The sequence below is a fragment of the Anolis sagrei genome, chromosome 9, assembly GCF_037176765.1.
Source record: "Anolis sagrei isolate rAnoSag1 chromosome 9, rAnoSag1.mat, whole genome shotgun sequence".
Classification (NCBI taxonomy): Eukaryota; Metazoa; Chordata; class Lepidosauria; order Squamata; family Dactyloidae; genus Anolis; species Anolis sagrei.
This window is the reverse complement of record NC_090029.1, coordinates 16,185,844-16,209,250: the sequence shown is the minus strand read 5'-3', so window position 1 is coordinate 16,209,250 and position 23,407 is coordinate 16,185,844.

Sequence of the window (23,407 nt, the reverse complement as noted above, 5' to 3'; positions counted from 1 at the left end):
AATGTTCCCCTGGTCAACCCACTGAATTGAGAGAACTTACATGTGGGCCTATTTACCATTCTGAACCCCCATCTACACTGCCATATAATACAGTTTCTTGTATCCAGATTATCTGCTCTGAACTAGATTAGATGGCAGTGTAGATCCAGCCGGAAATTGATCCAGTGGGTTGGTTTTCGTCTAGAGAAATCCAGTACAATTCTCTGCCTCTTCCACGTAACCAGAGGGTGACACTGCAATCCAGATTCCCCAGTCAACCCTAGATGTTTTCCATCAGCATCTGAAATTTGGAAATATACATATTTTTTTGTATAATGGAACACAGGCATTGGGCCCTTTTCTCTTCCTGCTTCATCACTCCGCATTGGTTTCCTCCTTTCCCCTTTTTCGGTCTATTTATTGCTTGTTTTTCTTGGCTCCTTCTCACTTTCCATTTTTCATTATTAGTTCTTTATGATCTTCTGTTTCCTACCAGCCGGGGCCCCTCCCCAACCCCTTCATTTCGTGGCTCCTCTCCCAGTTGTTCTCCTCTGAGGCCCTCAAGTTTCCCTCCGCTAATGAAACTGGAGCTGCCCAAATCCCTTTTTTTTGCTTTTGCAACCCAGCTGTTTCCTTTTTCAACATAAACTCATCTTTATTCAATGGAGTTCCCGATCAAGGCTGAGCTGGCTAAAAAGGGGCTGGATGCCTTTGGTGACAGCAAAAGAGTGGGTGGCAAGCAATCAGCTGCAGAGTGGAAAATTGTCTAAGATGACACCAGCCAGAGATATTCTAAAAATGTACTTGCCTCTATTGTGCAGGCATTCTCATACTCATTACTGTTACTACCTCCATAGTATGAACAATTATTATTATGTATTGTCAAAGGCTTTCATGGCCGGGACCACTGGGTTGTAGGTTTTTCCGGGCTATATGGCCATGTTCTGGAGGCAATTTTTCTCCTGACGTTTTGCCTGCATCTATGGCAAGCATCCTCAGAGGTAGTGAGGTCTGTTGGAAGTAGGAAAAATAGGTTTATATATCTGTGGAATGGCCAGGGTAATGTTTCAGCTGATCACCTTGATTTGCTACCAGTATTTAAAAAACTCAAAAATTACAACAGCAAAACAACAGATAGTAAACAATCAGACACATCAGTTCACTCTCAAAAAGAGATTCCCCCCAGGCGCTTCCAGGCCATTGAATGCAAATCAAGGTGATCAGCTGAAACATTACCCTGGTCATTCCACAGATATATAAACCCATTTTTCCTACTTCCAACAGACCTCACTACCTCTGAGGATGCTTGCCATAGATGCAGGCGAAACGTCAGGAGAAAAATTGCCTCCAGAACATGGCCATATAGCCTGGAATAATCTACAACAACTCTATTATTATTATTATTATTATTATTATTATTATTATTATTTGAGGATTCATTTGTACATAACCTCACAGCACACATGCACATTAGTGCCAAATGTCTGGGCTTCATCTCTGAATATCAGGCTATTCCCAAGGGCCTAGGATATTAGAGGTATTATTAGATTATTATTGTTATTATTAACGGCGCTCCATGCAGTAACGGCGCTCCATGCAGTCATGCCGGCCACATGACCTTGGAGGTGTCTACGGACAACGCTGGCTCTTCGGCTTAGAAATGGAGATGAGCACCACACCCCAGAGACAGACATGACTGGACTTAATGTCAGGGGGCTACCTTTACCTTTACCTATTGTTATTATTATTATTATTATTATTATTATTATTATTATTACATGTATATAAGAACACAGCACACAAGCATATTAGGTTCAAATTTCTGGGCTTCATCTCTGAATATTGACCTCTTCCCAAGAGCTTAAGGATATTAGAAGCATTTTTAGATTATTATTATTATTATTATTATTATTATTATTATTAAATGTTATTATTATTACATTACGTAACAACACAGTACACATGCACATTAGGTCCAGGTGTCTGGGGTTCATCTCTGAAGATTGAGCTCTTCCCAAGGGGCTAGGCTATTAGAGGTATTATTAGATTATTATTACTATTATTTATTTATTTATTTATTTATTTTATTTACAGTTTTTATATTACACCCTTCTCACCCTGCAGGAGACTCAGGGAGGAGTACAGTATACACATATATGGCAAACATTTAATGCCAGTTTGACAAACAACATATACAGACATACACAGAGGCTATTTAACTTTTTTCTGGCCACCAGGGGAGCTGCTGCTTTCATCGTCCATCAGCGACACCGATGGAGTTCTTCCGCATTCCGCATTCCCCGGAGTCTTTTCTTTATGGCCTCATAAATTAGTTAATTTAGCCTCCCACACAAGGTGGTACCTTATTTTCCTACTTGACAGATGCAACTGTCTTTCGAGTTGCAAAGGTCGACAACAGGCTACAAAATGGCTGGGCACCCACTCCAACCCGGGCTGGCTTCGAACTCATGATCTTTTGGTCAGAGTGATCTTAATGCAACTGACACTCAGCCAGCTGTGCCACAATCCCGGTGCATTATTATTATTTATTGTTGTTATTATTATTACATATACATAACAACACAGCACACATGCACATGTTGCGCAGGCCTGATTCGAGAAAACAATTTCTCTAAAGCACGAGTAAGTGAAACCAAGAATATAGATTCAATGACTTGTCCAAGTTTGCATTGCACATGTTACAACTATCATGAAAGGCTATTCTCTATTTAAACCCAAATTTGCCTTTCTTCTGCTCCATGGACTGGTAGTCATAGACCAGAGTGAAGTGAGAAGGGGGCCAAGAAGGCAGTTCTACCTTGTCTCCTGTGTTATGCTAAATATAATATAATATAATATAATATAATATAATATAATATAATATAAAATATATGGCGCTCCATGCAGTCATGCTGGCCACATGACCTTGGAGGTGTCTATGGACAATGCTGGCTCTTCAGCTTAGCAATGGAGATGAGCACCATACTCCAGAGTTGGACGCGACTGGATTTCATGTCAGAGCAAAACCTTTACCTTATATTAGAAAGTGTTAAGAAGGATCTCAAAACGTTGCTCTTCCGCTGTGCTTTCGGAGACTAACTATATAATCTCACTTCACAATTTACCCTCAATTTTGTCTTCAATACACCCTTTATACGAAGTTCCTTTTTCTTGACTCCATCTCGGAAGAGTTCCTCCCTCACAAATAAGTTGCTCCACTGCTATCTCACTCCCTGTTTTTATCCCCAGTATTTTAATTTGTACACGCAGCCCGCTCATTGTTTTGTGTCTTGAATGGTTTTATTTTACTGTATATTGGTTGTAATATTTTTATAGTGTATGTTTTACTTAATTGATTGTGTTGTTGTTTATGTTCTGATTTTATTTTGTTACTGTGTTGTTGGGCTTGGCCTCATGTAAGCCGCCCTGAGTTCCCGCTGGGGAGATGGTGGCGGGGTATAAATAAAGTTTATTTATTTATTTATTTATTTATTATCATTATTATTATTATTATTATTATTATCATTATTATTATTATTGTATATACATATAATATGTATAATATTATAATGCAGAGTTTCTCAACCTTCCTAATGCCGCGACCCCTTAATCCAGTTCCTCATGTTGTGTTGACCCCCAACCATAACATTATTTTCGTTGCGACTTCATGACTGTCATTTTGCTCCTGTTATGAATCAGAATGTAAATATCTGATAGGCAGGATGTGTTTTCATTCACTGGACCAAATTTGGCACAAATACCTGATAAGTCCAAATCTGAAGATGGGTGGGGTTGGGGGGAGGGGATTTGGTTTTGTCATTTCGCCGTTGTAGTTGCTGGGATTTATAGTTCACCTACAATAAAAGTGTATTCTGAACTCCACCAACAGAACTCCCATGACCAAAATAAAATACTGGAAGGTTTTGGTGGGTTTGGTGGACATTGACCTTGAGTTTGCGAGTTATAGTTCACCTACATCCAGAGAACACTGTGGATTCAAACAATGATGGATCTTGACCAAACTTGGCACGAATACTCAATATGCCTAAATGTGAACCCTGGTGGAGTTTGGGGAAAATAGATCTTGATATTTTGGAGCTGTAGTTGCTGGGATTTATAGTTCACCTGCAATCAAAGAGCATTCTGAATCCCATCAACGATAGAATTGGGCCAAACTTCCCACACAGAACCCAGAATCCCCATGACCAACAGAAAATAATGTGTTTTCTGGTGGTCTTTGGCGACCCCTCTGACACCCCCCCACGACCTACCCAGAAGCCCCGACCCCCAGGTTGAGAAACGCTGTTATAATGTAATACAAAATAATAATAATAATAATAATAATAATAATAATAATAATAATAATATGATATTATAATTATATATATTTATATTACATGTAATATTATTAATAATATTACAGTATAATTGTATAGTGTTGTATAGTAATATATAATACTGATATGGTGCTATGCTTATAGTGTGTGGGTGTGTGGATAGATAGATAGATAGATAGATAGATAGATAGATAGATAATAGTCGCTCTGAGTCCCTTCGGGGTGAGAAGGGCAGCAGATAAATGGTGTAAATAAATAAATAAATAAATAAATGTTCCTTTTTAGAAATGTTTTCTCTCCTTTTCTATGGGACAGGGGATGATTTTAAAAGGGCACCCCCGGCACCATCCAAATCATGCAGAGCTATTTTGTGGTTTCTGCTATGTAAATGTCTTTATGCAGGGAGTCAAACTTGAAATATAATACATGCCCCTCTAATGCCCCTCCATCACGGAAACCCCAAATCACACCAGGCCTGTGATGAATTGTAATGAAGCAGAAGTCTCTTTTTTCTTTACTCTCTTTGCTCTCAGTCCTCCCACCACAGATATTTTGCAAAATGATAACCTTACACGAGGCTAAAAATATGGAGGGGGAGCCACATGATAAGCCAACGTTGTAGGAGAGGAGGAGGAAAGGTGCCGGAGAAGACGTTTCACCAAAACAGTTAGCAGGGCTCATCCAATGACATTCGCTTTGTAACTAAATTCCACGATGTCAAGGGCACTGTGGAGATTAAAGAGGGATTAAGTTCTTCTACCAGCACCCAAGCATCACACTAAATTGACTTGACTTGGCAGCCGACAAACTCCAGTTGGCAAGTTTTCACTAACTAATCATAGAAAATCCAGGTTGACGGTATTAGTTAGACTGAGCTTTCGCAGAGGCCAGACATATTAGGCTCTCAAGGTGGGAGGTTTGCCGAGGTTTGGGAAAAGTGAGGGGAGTCTATTGGGGAAGCCAGTACTGTCTGAAGGTGAGAAGGAAAGAGGTGGCATGAAAAAACTGACTTGGGCTACTTCTTAAGCTGAGGTCTCGGGTTTGCATAGCTTTGATGTGGCACCACAATTGAAACGTTGGCACAGCTAGTATACTTAACACTTTGAGAGGATCTCTTTAGCACCTCTTCCTCTTTGCAACAAAATGATTTTTATTAATTTGAACACATGTTGAGGAATGCTAGGAATTGCAGCTCAACCACATCTGGAGGTCTGGATAATCCTCACCCCGAATCACGTAATCCCAGCATCAATCAATGAATGAATGTGAATGATAGGTGGGGCTGAGGGCTGCGGAGATGGTTCAAACCACAGCAGTTGTTGAATGCCAAGCATGCACTTTTGAGGGTTGCTGGTTTCCTTGTCATGATCTTACCTGGCACCAGCTGCAAGCCGCAGAAGGGATTCAAGTGCTACTTGGAGGAAGAGCACCTTAAACCTCAGGTACAATAAGAGTCTGGGGAACAGCATCACTGGCCAAACATGCAGAATAATCACAGGATGTCTTAAACCTACACCTGTTGATAAAGTCTACAAGCTAGCTGGGATCCCCCCCCCCCCCAATGTGTGACGGGAAGTTGCTGCTAAATGTGAGAGAAATAAGGTTGACCACTGTGAAAGCCACCCACTACATGGCTACCAGCCTCCTCCCAGCAGACTCAAATCAAGGAAAAGCTTTAAGAGAACTACCACTCCTCTTGGCATCCCTCCTGTCCTTCAGAAGGATGGTAAAAACTTGGCTGTGGGACCAAGCTTTTGGGACAGTGCAATAAGGTAGCAATAGGAAACCTTATCATGCCAACCAGATTTGAAGCAGATGGTTGAGACAGTTTTAAACCATGGACATTAATGTTGAGATAAAATTTGTGCGCCAGCTGTGCCCATACCTTAAGAAGTCTGACTTGGCCACAGTAGTCCACGCTCTGGTTACATCCCATATAGACTACTGCAACACTCTCTACATGGGACTGCCTTTGAAAACTGTTCAGAAGCTTCAATTGGTCCAACGGACAGCAGCCAGGTTGTTAACAGGAGCGGCGCTCAGGGAGCACACAACTCCTCTGTTGCGTCAGCTCTACTGTCTGCCAGTTTGCTACCAGGCACAATTCAAAATTCTGGCTTTAGCCTTTAAAGCCCTAAACGGTTCTGGCCCAGTTTACCTCTCCGAACGCATCTCTCCCTATGAACCATCTAGATGCTTAAGATCGTCTGGAGAGGCCCTGCTCTTGGTCCTGCATTGTTCTCAGATTCGACTGGTGGGAACGAGAGACAGGGCCTTCTCGGCGGTGGCCCCCTGGCTATGGAACGCCCTCCCTAGGGATATTAGATCGGCCCCCTCCCTCCTAACAATTAAAACCTGGCTGTTTGAGCAGGCATTTGTAGATACAGTATAACTGATTAATTTAAACTTATGGAACGATTGGATAATGTGACGGAAAATGATTTTAATGATGAGACACTGAGGACTTGTACTTTATGGTTTTAATTGTTTTATTGCTTGTATATGGTTTATATTATATGTAATATTTTGACTGTATTTTATTTTGTGGGGCATTGACTGCCAACTGTGAACCACCTCGAGTGGCCTCCGGGATGAGAGGGGCGGTATACAAATGTAGTAAATAAATAAATTAATTTAATGTATGTGTGTACAGTCTATTTATGTCCCAGCATTGAATGTTTGCCATTTATATGTTGTGCTCCGGCCTGAGTCCCTTTGGGCTGAGAAGGGCTATATAAATACTGCAAGTAAATAAAAATAAACTGCCATTTAGATAGCCTTCCCTTTACACTTTAAGGCCCCAAAAGCCATTTTTTTAAACCAGAACACATTCCTTGGGAATGTAAACAATACTTTTAAGGTTTCACATCAGCAATGAAGAAAAGGATGACACAACTACCAGGATTCTGCACTGAGAAAATTGCCCATGCAGTACTATTCCCTGGATGCTGGATCATAATTTTGTCATCTTTTTTGGAACTTTTGCTGGTGCAGAAAACGTGACTCTGTTTTTGCAGTGTGTGGTCAAATGATCAAAACCATTTTTCCACATGATTTACCCTGCAAGAAAATTAATTATATTAAACAGAATATCCCATTTTGTGCAAACAAAAGAATATGTGCACAAATCGATTTCCTGAAATTTTTGCACAAATGCAAACATGGTCCAAAAACTACTCAGAAGTCTTTTATTCTTCCATAGCGGGAGACCACTGTTGAAACTAAAACATGTGGGAATGAAATAAATAGGGGTCTTTTCACATTATTGCAAGAACGATATTGGGATAGGGTGTCATTGATGCTATCTTGAGCTCATTTGAGGGAAGGTGTGATATGGAAGTAACAGATAAATAAATACCAAACTGCAAGACCAAGAACAAGCCATGAGAGTAAAGATGAAGATCCACCCAGAGGAAAAATGTTCCTGCCATACATCAAGGGAACCACGGACTGCATAGGGAAGCTGATGAGGAAACACAACATACAAACAATCTACAAAGCCACCAAGGAAATCCAACAAATGCTACGTTCAGCAAAGGACAAGAGGGATCCTCTCACCTCTGCAGGAGTGTACCGTGTACCATGCAGCTGTGGACAAGTCTACAGAGGGACCACCAAACGCAGCAGCATTGCCCGAACATGAATCAAGGAACATGAGAGGCACTGCAGACTACTTCAACCAGAGAAGTCAGCCATAGCAGAGCACCTGATGAACCAGCCTGGGCACAGCATATTATTTGAGAACACAGAAATGCTGGACCACACCAACAACCACCATGTCAGACTACACAGAGAAGCCATTGAAATCCACAAGCATGTGGACAATTTCAACAGAAAGGAAGAGACCATGAAAATGAACAAAATCTGGCTACCAGTATTAAAAAACTCTAAAATCACAACAGCAAAACAGCAGAGAGGAAACAACCAGGCACATCTTAACACCTCTCAACAAAAGATTTTCCCAGGCTCAGCCAGGCCTTCAAATGCTAATGAAGGTGGTCAGTTGAAACATTCACACCTAGCTCCAGCAGAGAAGAGCTCTTTGCCCCACCCCAGCCATTCCACAGATATATAAACTCATTGTCCTAATCAGGCATGTAGCCGGGGGGGGGGGGCTTGAGGGGCTTCAGCCCCCCCCGAAATTCTCAAGGTGGTCTGCGAGAAGGCCTTACTGGTGCATTATTTAAACTGTTATGTTTATTCATATCATGATCTGATCACCATACTCAATATATCCCATATCCATATGCATACAAAAGGTTTGCTAGGCTAGACCCTCTTTCACCCAGACTCAGCCCCCCCCCCCCCCCCGAAACGAAATCCTGGCTACCTGGCTTACTAAATTTCAACATTTACTTAATGTATTGTCAAAGGCTTTCATGGCCAGAATCACTAGGTTGTTGTAGGTTTTTTCGGGCTGTATGGCCATGGTCTAGAGGCATTCTCCCCTGACGTTTCGCCCGCATCTATGGCAAGCATCCTCAGATGTAGTGAAGTCCTCAGAGGTTCCTAATTCCAACAGACCTCACTACCTCTGAGGATGCTTGCCATAGATGCAGGTGAAACGTCAGGAGAAATGGCTCTAGAACATGGCCCTATAACCTGAAAAAACCCACAAGAACCTAAATACCAAACTGTTTGCAGCATTGCAAGATCTGACACACAGGACTGACTCCTTCACCAAAACCAAATATTTTAAGCATTAAACCAAAAAGCTACATTTAAACACATACAATTAAGTCTAGGGTTCATGCAACCTAATTTTCAACAGTAGGAGAAAGAGAAATATAACTAGCAGTCAATAAACATCAACACAAATGGCTTGCATTTTGCCTAAATTTCAGTTGGGAACGAGCAAGGATTACCATGTACCAACCTATATTCTTTATATGTACCTTTTGCTGGGGTTGTTTATGGTTTTAGGGGTTCTGCGTTTTTAATGGATCGTTTTAATTGCCGATCTTATTGGCTGTAAATACAAATTTCAACAGATGTTGCAGTAGTAGCTTCGGGAGCTATTTTATCATCAAGTTTGTGGAAGAGGGTTTAGGTTGGAAAATAAGTAAGCATATGGATATATTTTTAAATACATTCACACACAAAGCAAACAGAAAGAGTGGCATCTTTGAGGAGTCGGCAACTTTGTGAAAGACTCAAAGACCATCTTTATTATCAAATGGATAATACTGGCTAACACACATTTGTGTGCCTCAAGTGTTATCTGGGTATATTCGACCTACTGATTCCAAAAATGGTACTGGTTTTCCCCTATCAGCTCTAGTTTTTGAGATACATAACATATGCCACATACCAGTCTCCATCTTCTCACCCATAGAAAAGCATGATAACCTTATCTAAGAAACTAGACTTCAAGTGGTCTATCCAATGCAATTTTCTGAATCAGCACCCTAAATGACCCCAGGAACAGGCCTAAAAACGAAGGCACCAAAAAAATATTTATTTTGGGGTTGTATAGCCTGTTCTTTGGGAATGTGGCAGAGCTGAATCTCCCACATCTTCCAGTCATTAAAGTCAACCCTCCATGTTTGTGAGTTTGACTTCTATTTGTGAATTTGATTTAAAAGGTCATTTCTGGAAATCCAATAATAATAATAATAATAATAATAATAATAATAATAATAATAATAAATCACACAGTCCTAGACGCTTGGGAAGTCTTCGACCTGTGAATTTGTGATACGAAATCCAGCATATAGATCTTGTTTGTTGTGACATACTGTGCTTTTGTGTCAATAATAATAATAATAATAATTGCAAAGACTCTGGCACAAGCCAGTCAAGGTGGTCCCAGTGGTGATCGGCACACTATGTGCAGTGCCTAAAGACCTTGGCCTGGACTTGAAAACAATCAGCGCTGACAACATTACCATCTGCCAGCTGTAGAAGGCCACCTTACTGGGATCTGCACACATTTTTCTGATACAGCACAGAGTCCTAGACACTTGGGAAGTGTCCGACGTGTGATCCAATACAACAGCCAGCAAAATGATCTTGTTTGCTGTTGACTAATCTAGTTGTGTTTCAAGCAATAATAATAATAATAATAATAATAATAATAATAATAATAACAACAACAACAACAACAACAACAACAACAACAACTTTATTTTAAACCCCTCCAACCATCTCCCCAAGGGGACTCGGGGTGGCTTACAAGGGACAATGTCCAGATGGAACCTCCTTTCTTGTAGTTTTAAGCCATTGTTCCGTATCCTAGTCTCCAAGCAAGCTTGTTTTCTGCTTCCTTGGAGACTAGGACACGGAACAATGGCTTCAAACAACAAGAAAGGAGAATCCATCTGAACATGATGAAGAACTTCCTGACTGTGAGAGCTGTTCAGCAGTGGAACTCTCTGCCCCGAAGTGTGGTGGAGGCAGGGGTGGCTCAACCCATTATGAAAAGTAAGCATTTGCAGTATAGTTCATTTTGCCCAGGGGTGCTCTTGAGGCGCTCTTAGGGGGAAATAGACCTTGACATATGTGAGTTGTAGTTACTGGGATGTATAGTTCACTTACAATCAAAGAGGATTCTGAACTCCACCAATGATGGAATTGAACCAAGTATGGCACACAGAACTCCCATGACGAACAGAAAATATATATCAGTAATTGGTTGGGGGGGGGGGGCTAAATACTTTTTGCTTATTGTTGAAAATTACCTAGGGCCGCCTCTGGGTGGAGGCTCCTTCTCTGAAAGCTTTTAAACAGAGGCTGGATGGCCATCTGTCAGGGGTGATTTGAATGCAATATTCCTGCTTCTTGGCAGGGGGTTGGACTGGATGGCCCATGAGGTCTCTTCCAACTCTTTGATTCTATGATTCTATGACAAGCCCAAAAATTACAAATAGAACACAACCAATTAAAAAACATCACAATTGTAAACAACATCAAAACAATATGGCTGAGAAAAAGAACATAGCTGAGGTTCAGGCTCCATGAGTGCAATACATTCTGAAGGGAGCTCAAGGAAAGTGCAACAATCAAGTAGACAGGGCTACTCCTCCAGTACAACTCTATGACCAATTTCCAGGGGAGGCTGACCATAGAATTTTGGTAGAGGACATAGAGATTCCTAGAGAGGTGTCCTCTTGAGTGAAAAAAAGGAGAGATTGTTTGCTTGCATATTTTTTTTCAATTTTTGGGAAGTCCTGTGCCCCTAACTCCAAGGAATGCGAAGGGTTGACTATATTGATGAACCCCATGGCGTCAGATCTCCCTTCCGCTTGGAGACATCCAAAGGATGAGTCCGTTCCGTGATTTCTGAAAGGAATGGCATGGCATTGTGGCGGGTTTCCAGGGCCAGCACCTGTGCCTGCCACCCGACACTAGCGTTCGGGGCGGCCTCCCTCCTGCTTTTCTCCTCCACGCCTAAAGGAAAGCCAGCTAAGAAGCATTCCAGCAGATTATGAAGTTCAACTATTCTGGCCCCTGCTGTTCAGAAGTAACTGAACCTTAGAGGAATTTCACACATGGTCCTCATAGGGCCGGGGTGGGGCCCAGGCAAGAATGGATGGGGGAAATGACATGCTGGCTCCAAGCCAGTGTCCCTTTTGACAGGCGATGCTTTCTTGCTTAACTGTGACCAAGAATCTACATGGGGCTTTTCCATGCAATGGTTAGGTCAAGGGTAATGGCAGCAACAACTGCTCTAATAAAACCCCGGGTCAAGGAAATAGCTCGGTTTTAAGCAATTTCAGGGATATTCCACAGGCTTTATCCATCTATTGAAATAACACAGCACAGGCCCATCAGCTGACTACCAGTTGGCCTTGCTTATTATATACTAGCCGTCCCCTGCCACACATTGCTGTGGCCCAGTCTGGTGATCTGGAAAATAAAGTAATGAGAAAGCGTTGCTTTCTAATATATGTAATTTTTTATGCTTGGGGGTAAACAGTATTTCTTGTTGTTTCTTTGTCAGTGTTGATGTGGAGAGTGTCTGGTTTGCCTACTCTGGGATATGTAACATAGTATTGCCCTTCTTTAGGGGTCCCTTTTAAATCTATGATACTATATCTCTCTTTGTGTGAATCATATCTATCTATATTTATGGCTGGATGGCTCTTTGTCGGGAGGGCTTTGATTACGTTTTCTTGCCCTGGTGAAAGGAGTTGCATTGCACGGCCTTGAGTATTTTCTGCTGGTCATGGGGGTTCTGTCTGGGAAGTTTGCCCCAATTCTGTCATTGGTGGGGTTCAGAATGCTCTCTGATTGTAGGAGAACTATAAATCCCAGTAACTACAACTTCCAAATGTCAAGGTCTATTCCCCCCAAACTCTATCTGTGTTCATATTTGGGCATATGGAATCAGGCCTGTAGCGAGGGGGTGGTTTTAGGGGTTCAACCCCCCCCCGAAATGTTTCAGATTTTTTTAAAAAAACCTGGTTTACTCATGAATTTTAACTGGTTAACCAAATCCTCATGCTAAGTCTATGAGATGCAAAAAATTAAGAGTCCCTCCAGAACTGTAAGCAGTAGCACTATCTCAAGCAAATATTGACAATTTATTCACACTGTCATTACTTGCAGCAATAGCCAATGTAGCGAAGCAACCAAGTTGGGGGGGCGGCGGTGTTGAATGCTCTCATTAAGGAAGCCAGACTTGGTGGAGGTGGTTGACAGAGGTGGAGCTGCAGGCTATTGAAGGCTGCTCTGCCCCCTGCTGTGTTCTTTGCTTCAGCGTGAGCTAGGAGGCAAGTTTTAATCCCCCCTCCCCGAAATTTTCAACCCCCCCCCCCCGAAATTGTCAACCCTCCCCGAATTTTTTTTCTGGCTATGGCCCTGTATGGAATATTCATGCCAAGTTTGGTCCAGATCCATCATTGTTTGAGTCCACAGTGCTCTCTGGATGTAGGTGAACTACAACTCCCAAACTCAAGGTCAATGCCCACCAAACCCTTCTAGTGTTTTCTGTTGGTCATGGGAGTCCTGTGTGCCATGTTTGTTTCAATTCCATCATTGGTGGAGTTCAGAATGCTCTTTGATTATAGGTGAACTATAAATCCCAGCAACTACAACTCCCAAATGACAAAATAAAAAAAATTGAGTGAAGGACATTCACTGGGTTGTTAGGTGTCTTGTGTCCAAATTTGGTGTCAATACGTCCAGTGGTTTCCACGTTTTGTTAATCCCACAAACAAACATTACATTTTTATTTATATAGATTATTTTATTTCATCAGTTTATGGACTGCCTTTCTCTCACCAAGGCAGCTTAAATTCTAAATAGAAGTTGATTAAAATATGCATTAGACTTTATTTTAAAAGGGGGAAGTAGTGATGGGGAGAAAAAAATAGAATGGGACACCAGCTGTGAGACATGTTGGGGGCTTTCGTGGATAGAAATCCACTTGTTCTGACAAAATACCAAGTGAGACAACTTAATGATACAAAATACAATAAATCCAGATAGATACAAATCATGTCCCTTTCCCTAAGGTTTCAAAGCATCTTTCAGATCTTGACAGTGGTCAGTTCATGTGGCCATGTACACCTGTTCCCTGAACTCCAGTTTCTTTGGGTTCAAAATGATCTCTAAACAGATTTCTTTTGTTAAAAGTGCAGTAGCAAAGGTATTAATATTGGTAGTGCTTCATATGCCCTTGTTTTGTTCATATCTCTTGTAATTAATTGGCATTTGTGAATGTATAATTCAATTTGTCGGTTTCTTTTTCTAGCCATCCCTTCTCATTTCCTTGTTCAAGGACTGCAACCTGTAAATCCCTTACTATGTGTCCAGGAAGGTTGAAATGTTTATAACTGGGGGGGGGGGGGGTTTGGGAGTGGGGGGGGGACATTACTATTTCTAATGCCAGATGAGCCTGTGATAATGGCAAGGGCGAAAGGAGAGCCTCCCCCAAGGATCTACGAGCTCGGGCTGGTTCATGGAGAGAGAGCCAGTCACGAAGGTAGGCAGGTCCCAGACTGTTTAGGGCTTTGTAGGTGATAATCTGCACCTTGAATTGGGACCAGAAGACAAACGGCAGCCAGTGAAGCTCCTTAAACAAGGAAGTTGTTCCCTTAATTCACCCCAGTTATTAATCTGGCTGCTGCACATTGAATGAGTTGTAATTTCTGGGCCATCTTCAAGGGTAGCCCCATGTAGAGTGCATTGCAGTAATCCAGTCTAGAGGTAACTAAGGCATGGACCACCATGGTCAAGTCAGACTTCACGAGGTATGGTCGTAGTTGGCGCACGAGTTTTAATTGTGCGAAGGCTCTCCCGGCCACCAGCGACACCTGCGCATCTAGCGTCAACGTTGAGTTCAGGAGGACGCCCAAACTACGGACCTGTGACTTTAAGGGGAGTGTGACCCCGTCCAGTACAGGTTGCCACCCAATACCCCGGTCATACGAGCGACTGAAACAAGTTTATGGATTTGTGAAGATGTGTAACTAGTGCACACAAAGGACTGATGCACACCAAAAAAAAACCCTCATCAATGTCCGTAGCACGCTGGTCTATTTGCTGGCTCTGCTATAGTTATGTTACGGTTATGAAGCAGCACTACTCTACTGAATCTGGCATTGTGTAGAAATTCACATTTCTACACATCAATCTACTTGCGAGCAATCACCCCAGCAGAATTCCAGCAACTAATAATAATGCGCATATAATAGCAAAGGATCAAGAGACCACAGCTATGCTCAGCATTAAGGGCCCTGCTTTGTACATGGTCATTACAAACAACTATTTCTTAATCCAGGATGGATCTCTGCCCTTTCAGTAGAAATCTAAACCATATGTCATCTGCATATGATCTTGGTTTGTTACCAAGCCAGGATAATTTTGGAATTACTGACTGTAATATTGCGAGACAGGGGAGGTTTAATGCTGAGAGGAGTGGGAGCCAAATCCACCAAATTGAAAGAATGCTCATTTGACCCATTTGAGAGAATTCTGCATCTGTGAACCAAATTGCTCAATTTGGAAACATGGCACAGGAAGAAACAGAAGAGGTAAAACGAGACAAACGATGTGCCTACTAGAATGCTGGAAAACCCACATGTGTGACCTACCTCAGGGCTACTGGGAGGGTAGGAGTAAGCCGTGGGACCCTGCAGGAATGAGCACTGCCCCCATTCACCAGCTAGACATGCTCCAAAATGACACATACCATTTTTCAGAAAATATCTGCAGGCTTGCCTTTGCAAACTGGACTGTTTCATGTTCCTCTCTGACCTTTCATGGCACCAGGACCTCTATGGTCTTTCTGACAAAGCAAGCAAACCCATTCATCCCAAAAGAACCAGATGGTCCACACCACATTTTTATTTCGGTTGTACAAACAGCACTCCTTTTGGGTCCCCACAGGTGTCTGTGTAATATGCTAGATATAATTTTGTATAGTACCAGCTCTGCTGGGGAAAGAGAGAGGATAGAGATGCTGCTGATTTCTCCAGGCCAAAAGCCTCTGAGTGGGAATGAGAGGAAAGTCATTCCTTTCCTAATGCAGCTGGCATTTTACAGGTCAGGAGCAAATGCAGCCCGGACTCTGTGCTCCGAATCCTAGCTCTTGTGTGCCGAGACAGAGGCTCCACAGATCCACTTACTTGTAGCCCAGAAGGACTGGTGATTTGCTCGACAGCTGAGAATCGTCGGGATCAGAGCAAAGACAGGCGGAGGGGGGAGAGTTGCAAAATCATCTTACACTCCACTCTAAGCTTCTTTTTCCTTGGGGATCCTAGCCACAACATAATGGTGTCACTTACTTTTTTGGGATCAGATCCAGCCCCAGTGGAGAGAGACTGCAGGCCCTCCCCTTTCTCGTCTTGCTACTAGGCTTGGGCGGTTTCATTTGTTAATTTCGTAATTCGTTATTAATTCGTATTTAAATTAGCTTACGATCCAATATTGAGCCATGCAGGACTACTGTGAGGAGTAATTAAAAATCGAAACTTTTTTTCCAATTTATTTCGTATTGTTTCGTGATTGTTTCGTAATTGGTTCAAAATTGTTTCGTTACGAAATTGTTTCGTAATTATTTCCGTATGTCTGGTGCAAGTTTTATAGTTGTTGTTTGTTTTACCAGTGATAAAAAATAAATTATCACACCAACAGTCAACAACAGAGGGAGAGGGAAGCTTCAGAAGTTCCTCCTGTCCCATTTGGAGGGTTTTTTAGCATATTGCGCAATCGCGTCCGCCATTAACGAATCGATTTGTAATTTTATGAAATTTCGTATATTTTGAACTTTTCTAAAGGAAAATTTTGGAATTCTTTAAAAAAACGAAATGCAAGCCCCCCCCTAAAAACGAAACGAGTTTAGAACCAAATTTTTCCGTGGTTACCCAAGCCTACTTGCTACATGTTCTCCATCCCTCCCATGGACATTCTTCAGGCACATTTCTGCATGCCTCATTCATGCAAAGACCATGCAACCCACTGGCTCCAATATTTATTTATTTATTTATTTATTTATTTATTTACTAAACTTGTATACCGCCTTTTTCAGCCTATTGGCGACTCAAGGCGGTTTACAACAAGTCAGTACACATAATAACAAAATACAGATTAAGCATTAAAAAAAACATAAAACCACAATAGAAACAATAAAACCAAAATCATTATTGTTCTGTCATGCTTGGCCTGTAAATAATTGCTTTTAAATAGGACATGTGACTTGAGCCCAGTGGGAAGCCAGGGGACTCCGAAGAGGAGTTCTCAGAGATTTTCCACCACAAATGATCTTTAGATGTCTTGTGAAGTATAACAAAGTCCTTTATTAATGAACAATCAAACAGAAAATTCTCTTGTCTTCAGTAAAGTTAAACAAATGCTTCCAGGCTTTATGCAACTGATGGCTTCCTAATCTTGCCCACGAAGGACAGGCAACTGTCTTCAATAACTAATTCTTTACTTTAAAGGAAAATCCCTTTTTAACTTCTCTCAGGCTGACTGTAATCTACTCCTTACTGATGTGGGGTCCGCTACCGGGTTGAACTGCATCTTGAAGCACTGAGTGGACCTACCAGTAAGGGCTTGGATATACTCCAGCTGGAGTTCTTTGGTCTTCCAAACTGTTCACCATCCGAAATTCCTCAAGGCTTTAGGGCTGTTTCCCTGGAAATCTTTGGGTGCTCTTAAGACTGTTCTCCCCTGGAAAGTCTTAAGGGTTGAAGCTTTTGTACAGGGGAAGCTTGCACATGTCCTGTAGATTAGCTTTCCTTGCTGAGTCTAACTAAAAATGGCTCCCTTCCCTTCCCAATTGCTCTGAGCAAGGGGCGGGACCAAAACTTAACGATGATGGACAGGTGACTTGCCCTACGACTGCAACCAAAGGAAGCCACCTATCTGCAGAGTCCCTGAAACCTAGGACTGCAAACAAACATTTAATACAAAGCAAATAAAGTTGGAGCTCCTGGTACAGCCATAGCAGCACAATTATCATCAGCGTCTCCTATTTAAAAACGTTGTCCAATTCCATTGTCAAGTGATTCCATTTCCAATAGTAATAATAATAATAATAATAATAATAATAATAATAATAATCTTTATTTATACCCCGCCACCATCTCCCAATGGGGGCTCGGAGCGGCTTACACGGGGCCAAACCCGGACAACATATTACAGCAAAAATAAAACCAAAACATAAACAACAAGCAACAGCATCAAAATTATATGAAAGAAAAAAACATATGAATACAATAACAAAATAACATTACAATAAACACAATCGCAGTGAAAGTGGGCGGGCCACATGTACAGGATAAAATGTTTAAAAAACTAATGAGATAAGAATAGGAGCAAGTTATTTGCAGGGAGCTCATAAAGAAACACAGGGTTGGGAAACTAAACTTCCCATTAGTGACAGAAACGTTGAGGGGAGCAGTAGTGTCATGTTGTGCACCTACTCGCCAAAGGCGCAGCAGAAGAGCCAGGTTTTAAGGTTCTTTTAAAAAGTTTCTAGTGTAGGGACTTTCCTATGATAGTCTAGTCACTCTGCATTTGTAAATGCTTGCTCATATAACCAAGTCTTAACTTGTCTCTGAAATGTTAAGAATGAGGGAGCCAATCTACTCTCCTTAGGGAGGGCATTCCATAGCCGAGGGGCCACCACAGAGAAGGCCCTATCACTCGTCCCCGCCAGACATACTTGTGATGAAGGCAGGATCGAGAGCAGGGCCTCCCCGGACAATCTTAAAGTCCTAGATGGTTCATAAGGGGAGATGCCTTCGGACAGGTAAATTGAGCCAGAAGCGTTTCAATATCCAAAGAGTGCTGGTGCCTCACCAATCTACAACTCCCATGATTCCATAACATTGAGTTAATAACTATATTGGTGTCAAATTGCATTTTTTTCTGTGGTATAAGTGCACCCTCCATTGTGTATGGTGAACTGTAGTTGAAGTGGCATCAAACTGCTATAATCTTGTGGTGCAGATACACTTGTATCAATACAGCAGGAAGCGTTTCACTGTTGAGTCTTTGTTTTGCCTTAATTACACTTAGGAAGGTGCAAGTCATTTTCCCATTGACTTTTGTAAAGGCTTTCTGTGTTGTGGGGAACCACTACCAATGACTTTAAAGTTGCTTTTAAGCTTCGGGCCCCTTCTAAATGCTAATGGATGGATGTGTGTGTTCATTCCAATGGTGTTTTTGTGCTTATTTACTGAGTCAATTAACAAAAGATAACCTTCCATTGTGCAATCATCAATAAATCAATTGTGTTAATACTATCTTGGAATGCTCTCCATTATTTACCTGAATATTGTTGACTCTAGCCACTTAAGAGAGGCAGCGCCCCACACCAGCTGGACTGAGGATAAATGGATTTTGTAGTGGCAGTTAAGAAATATCAATTGTGTTTGGGGAGGAAAAGAATTTGGTTAGAACTTAGCTTCTTCTTTTAAAAAAAATATAGCATGAGCCTTTTCTTGCCCCAGAATCACTGCGGGGAAACCCAAGGTTTTGCCAAGTGGAATTTCAACACAATTCTCTGTTTCTTTAGCTAAAATACAACATGTTTGCATTTTCTGGGGATAGATATAATGCAATATCTCTAGAGATTATTGAGCTTTGTTAATGGCCCTACATAAAAAAGACCAAGTGTACATTTATTGATGACACTATCATTGTACAACTGTTCCTCTTGGAGCATGATGGGAACTGAAGTTTTTTAGTCTTTCTGTTTCTCAGCCAATAAAAAGCCTGGTGATGTTCATGTTCTGATTGGCTGAGAATGGACACAACTGGTGACTACTAGGCTTGGGCAACCACGGAAAAATTTGGTTCTAAACTCGTTTTGTTTTTAGGGGGCCCTTGCGTTTCATTTTTTTTAATAATTCCGAAATTTTCCTTTTAAAAATTTCGAAATATACGAAATTTCATATAATTACGAATCGATTCGTTAATGGCAGACGCGATTGCGCAATATGCTAAAAAAACCTCCAAATGGGACAGGGGGAACTCCTGAAGCTTCCCTCTCCCTCTGTTGTTGACTGTTGGTGTGATAAAACAAACAACAACTATAAAACTTGCACCAGACATGACAAAATAATTACGAAATAATTACAAAATAATTACGAAATAATTACAAAATAATTACGAAATAATTACGAAATAATTACGAAATAAATTGAAAAAATTGTTTCGAATCTAATTTATTCCTCACACTATTCCTACATGGCTCAATATTGGATCGTAAGCTAATTTAAATACGAATTAATAATGAATTACGAGATTAACGAACGAAACCGCCCAAGCCTAGTGACTACAATTCCCAGAACCATCTCTTGCGGTTTGTCTTATTTATAAAAATGTTATGGTTAAAACTTAAAACAATTCTTAAAAAGCAGTACATTGGTGAATTGTTTTGAAACTTGGTGGGCCTGCAGTTGTAAATTGGGTCTAAAACTGAGGTACGTTTCATGCAGATAGGCCTTAAAATGGCTGAGGATTGAGCCTTTAAAGCTTTCCATTGTAGCCAATGTGCCGAATCTCTTCCAAATGAAATGGAAACACACCTCTCCTTTCAAGTAACTTCCCGGTAAACAGAATGAGGGGCCAGCCAGCAATGGAACCCAAAATGGCATGTGTTTTTGCCAAATTGCACACCTCTACTCCATAGTAGCTTCTGGAAAAAGCTATATAATTACCTAGAGAACCTAGAAATTTTCTAGAGAGGATTTATTACATTGGATGTTGATAGATGAAACTGTGGGTTCAGGTCCCACAGGTACAGGAGCCTCATTGTAATTTGATACCACCGAAACTGTTGTGGTGTATTCTGTCATCCACAGAAGAGGATTTTTCTTCTCTAGCACAGCAGTCTAAACCAGAACGGAAGTTAGAGCAGCAACTTTCTAGTTTAAATCATTGGATCTTGTGTAGGATCCAGTTCTTGGATTATTTTCTAAATCACTACATTTCCTGTGCAGAAAATTATGTTTTCTGAGCCAAGCCACCATGTGAAAATTTTGTCCAGGATGCATCTCAAATTGCAAACAGGACTCAAGTCTGGTGGTTTCCAAAGTCTTTCTCACAGCGGGAGCAGCAACGCTAAAATGACATACATTGTGTCTTTAGAAGAACTTTACAATTTAAATCGAGTGAGGAAAAGCAGAGGAGCAGAGTGGCCTTTCACCCATTTGTTGGATTTTCTTGGTGGGTTTGTAGATTGTATGTTGTGTTTCCTCATCAGCTTCCCTATGCGGTCAGTGGTTCCCATTAGCACCATTAAAGCCTTGGCAGACCGTGCAAAAAGAATCTGCGAACCCTACCTCCTCCAAGATGAACTGAACCACCTCAACTGGGCTCTCCAGGCCAATGGAGACTCCACCTCAGACATCAGAAGAGCTGCAAGACCAAGAACAAACCACGAGAGTAAAGATGAAGATCCACCCAGAGGAAAAGTGTTCCTGCCATACATCAAGGGAACCACTGACCGCATAGGGAAGCTGATGAGGAAACACAACATACAAACAATCTACAAACCCACCAAGGAAATCCAACAAATGCTACGTTCAGCAAAGGACAAGAGGGATCCTCTCACCTCTGCAGGAGTCTACCGTATACCATGCAGCTGTGGACAAGTCTACATAGGGACCACCAAACGCAGCACCCAGACACGCATCAAGGAACATGAAAGGCACTGCAGACTACTTCAACCAGAGAAGTCAGCCATAGCAGAGCACCTGATGAACCAGCCTGGACACAGCATATTATTTGAGAACACAGAAATGCTGGACCACACCAACAACCACCATGTCAGACTACACAGAGAAGCCATTGAAATCCACAAGCAGGTGGACAATTTCAACAGAAAGGAAGAGACCATGAAAATGAACAAAATCTGGCTACAAGTATAAAAAAACTCTAAAATTACAACAGCAAAATAACAGAGAGGAAACAACCAGGCACAGATTAACACCTCCCAGCAAGAGATTTTCCCAGGCTCAGGCAGGCCTTCAAGTGCTAATGAAGGTGATCAGCTGAAACATTCACACCTAACTGCAGCAGGGAAGAGCTCTTTGCCCCACCCCAGCCATTCCACAGATATATAAACCCATTGTCCTAATTCCAACAGACCTCACTACCTCTGAGGATGCTTGCCATAGATGCAGGCGAAACGTCAGGAGAAATGCCTCTAGAACATGGCTCTATAGCCCGAAAAAACCCACAAGAACCTACTTTCACCCATTGTTTTGCTATTTTAAAGTTTAAATTGGTCCAAAAAGTTGTCGAGCATCATTTAAAAGTCATTGTCATAGGCTCATTGGGAGCCACACAAGCCAAGGCTAACTCTTGGCCCACTCTTCCTCCAAACGCTGCCAGTTTCAAGCTCCATCATTCAGAAACCAAGTTGACTTTGAGGTAGGAAATCAATTCTTGCTCTTATCCTCCTTTTGCTTCCAAAGTCAGCAGCCTTGACCGTAAATTGAATATTACACTGCAATGGAGAGTGTCTTTCTTGTCAAGCTCACTGTTACCTTCTTCCATTGATGATGATTGGTGGCTTGAAAACTCACATGACTGCCAGATAATAAATGAGAACTGTCATTGCACGTGGAGTGTCGTTGGTTGGATATCCTTCTTTGTATTTGTCTCTGACCTCAACCATGATGTATGGTTTACTTCGGGGTGTTTTGAAAATGGTGAGGGAAACAGACAAGGACTTTGAAAGAAAAGAGAGAGGAGGAGGGGGAAGAAAGAGAGGGAGAGGACACTAATTGGATCTCTCTTCTCTGAATTTCCACTGACCCTGTGAGGATGGGCTTTAATGGGTGAATTCATCATACCTGATGGCTCAGCTCAGGGCCAAACGTCCAGAGGGCCGAAACAGCTTTCAGTCAAAGGAAGTTCTTGCAAAGGACCTTTCATCTTCATCGTCATTCCTTTGACAGCACCAAGGGGCAGGAGACTCGAATCAGGAACTTTCATTGGTTACCGAACAGAAGAGGAAAGATAGGAAGCTGTTCTAGGAAATGGTCAAACAGTTGGCTTAGTATCTACCAGGATTGGTTGCATCTCTGCAACATTTCTCAGCACAGTAGGCTTCTCAGAGTATATTCAAGATTTCTAGTCTTCCCTGGTGGTCTCCCATCTGAGAACTAACCCAAGCCAATCATATTTACCTTTTGAAATTGGACAAGATTACCTTGATGGTACATTTCCTGGACTATTTTCCTCTTTTCTTCCTTTTCTCTTTTCCTCCTTCCCTCCTTTCTTCCCTTCCTCCTCCATCTCTCTGTCTCCCAATCTCTCCTGGTCCCTTACAAAAACTGAGTCAAGAGAATCACCAGGAAATGGAATGACATATGGATTGCCATGTTTGTTGTTATGTGTTGGTAATATTGTAAGTTCCATTATGTTTTCTTTTTCAAAAGAATCAACAACAATCACCACTGCCTAATTTACCCTGAGGTGCATTTACACCAGTGGTTCTCAACCTTCCTAATGCCACAACCCTTAATACAGTTCCTCATGTTGTGGTGACCCCCAACCAGGGGTGGCTCAACCCATTACGCAAAGTAAGCATTTGCAGTATAGTTGATTTTGCCCAGGGGCGCTCTTGAGGTGCTCTTGGGGGGAAATAGACCTTGACATATGCAAGTTGTAGTTACTGGGAT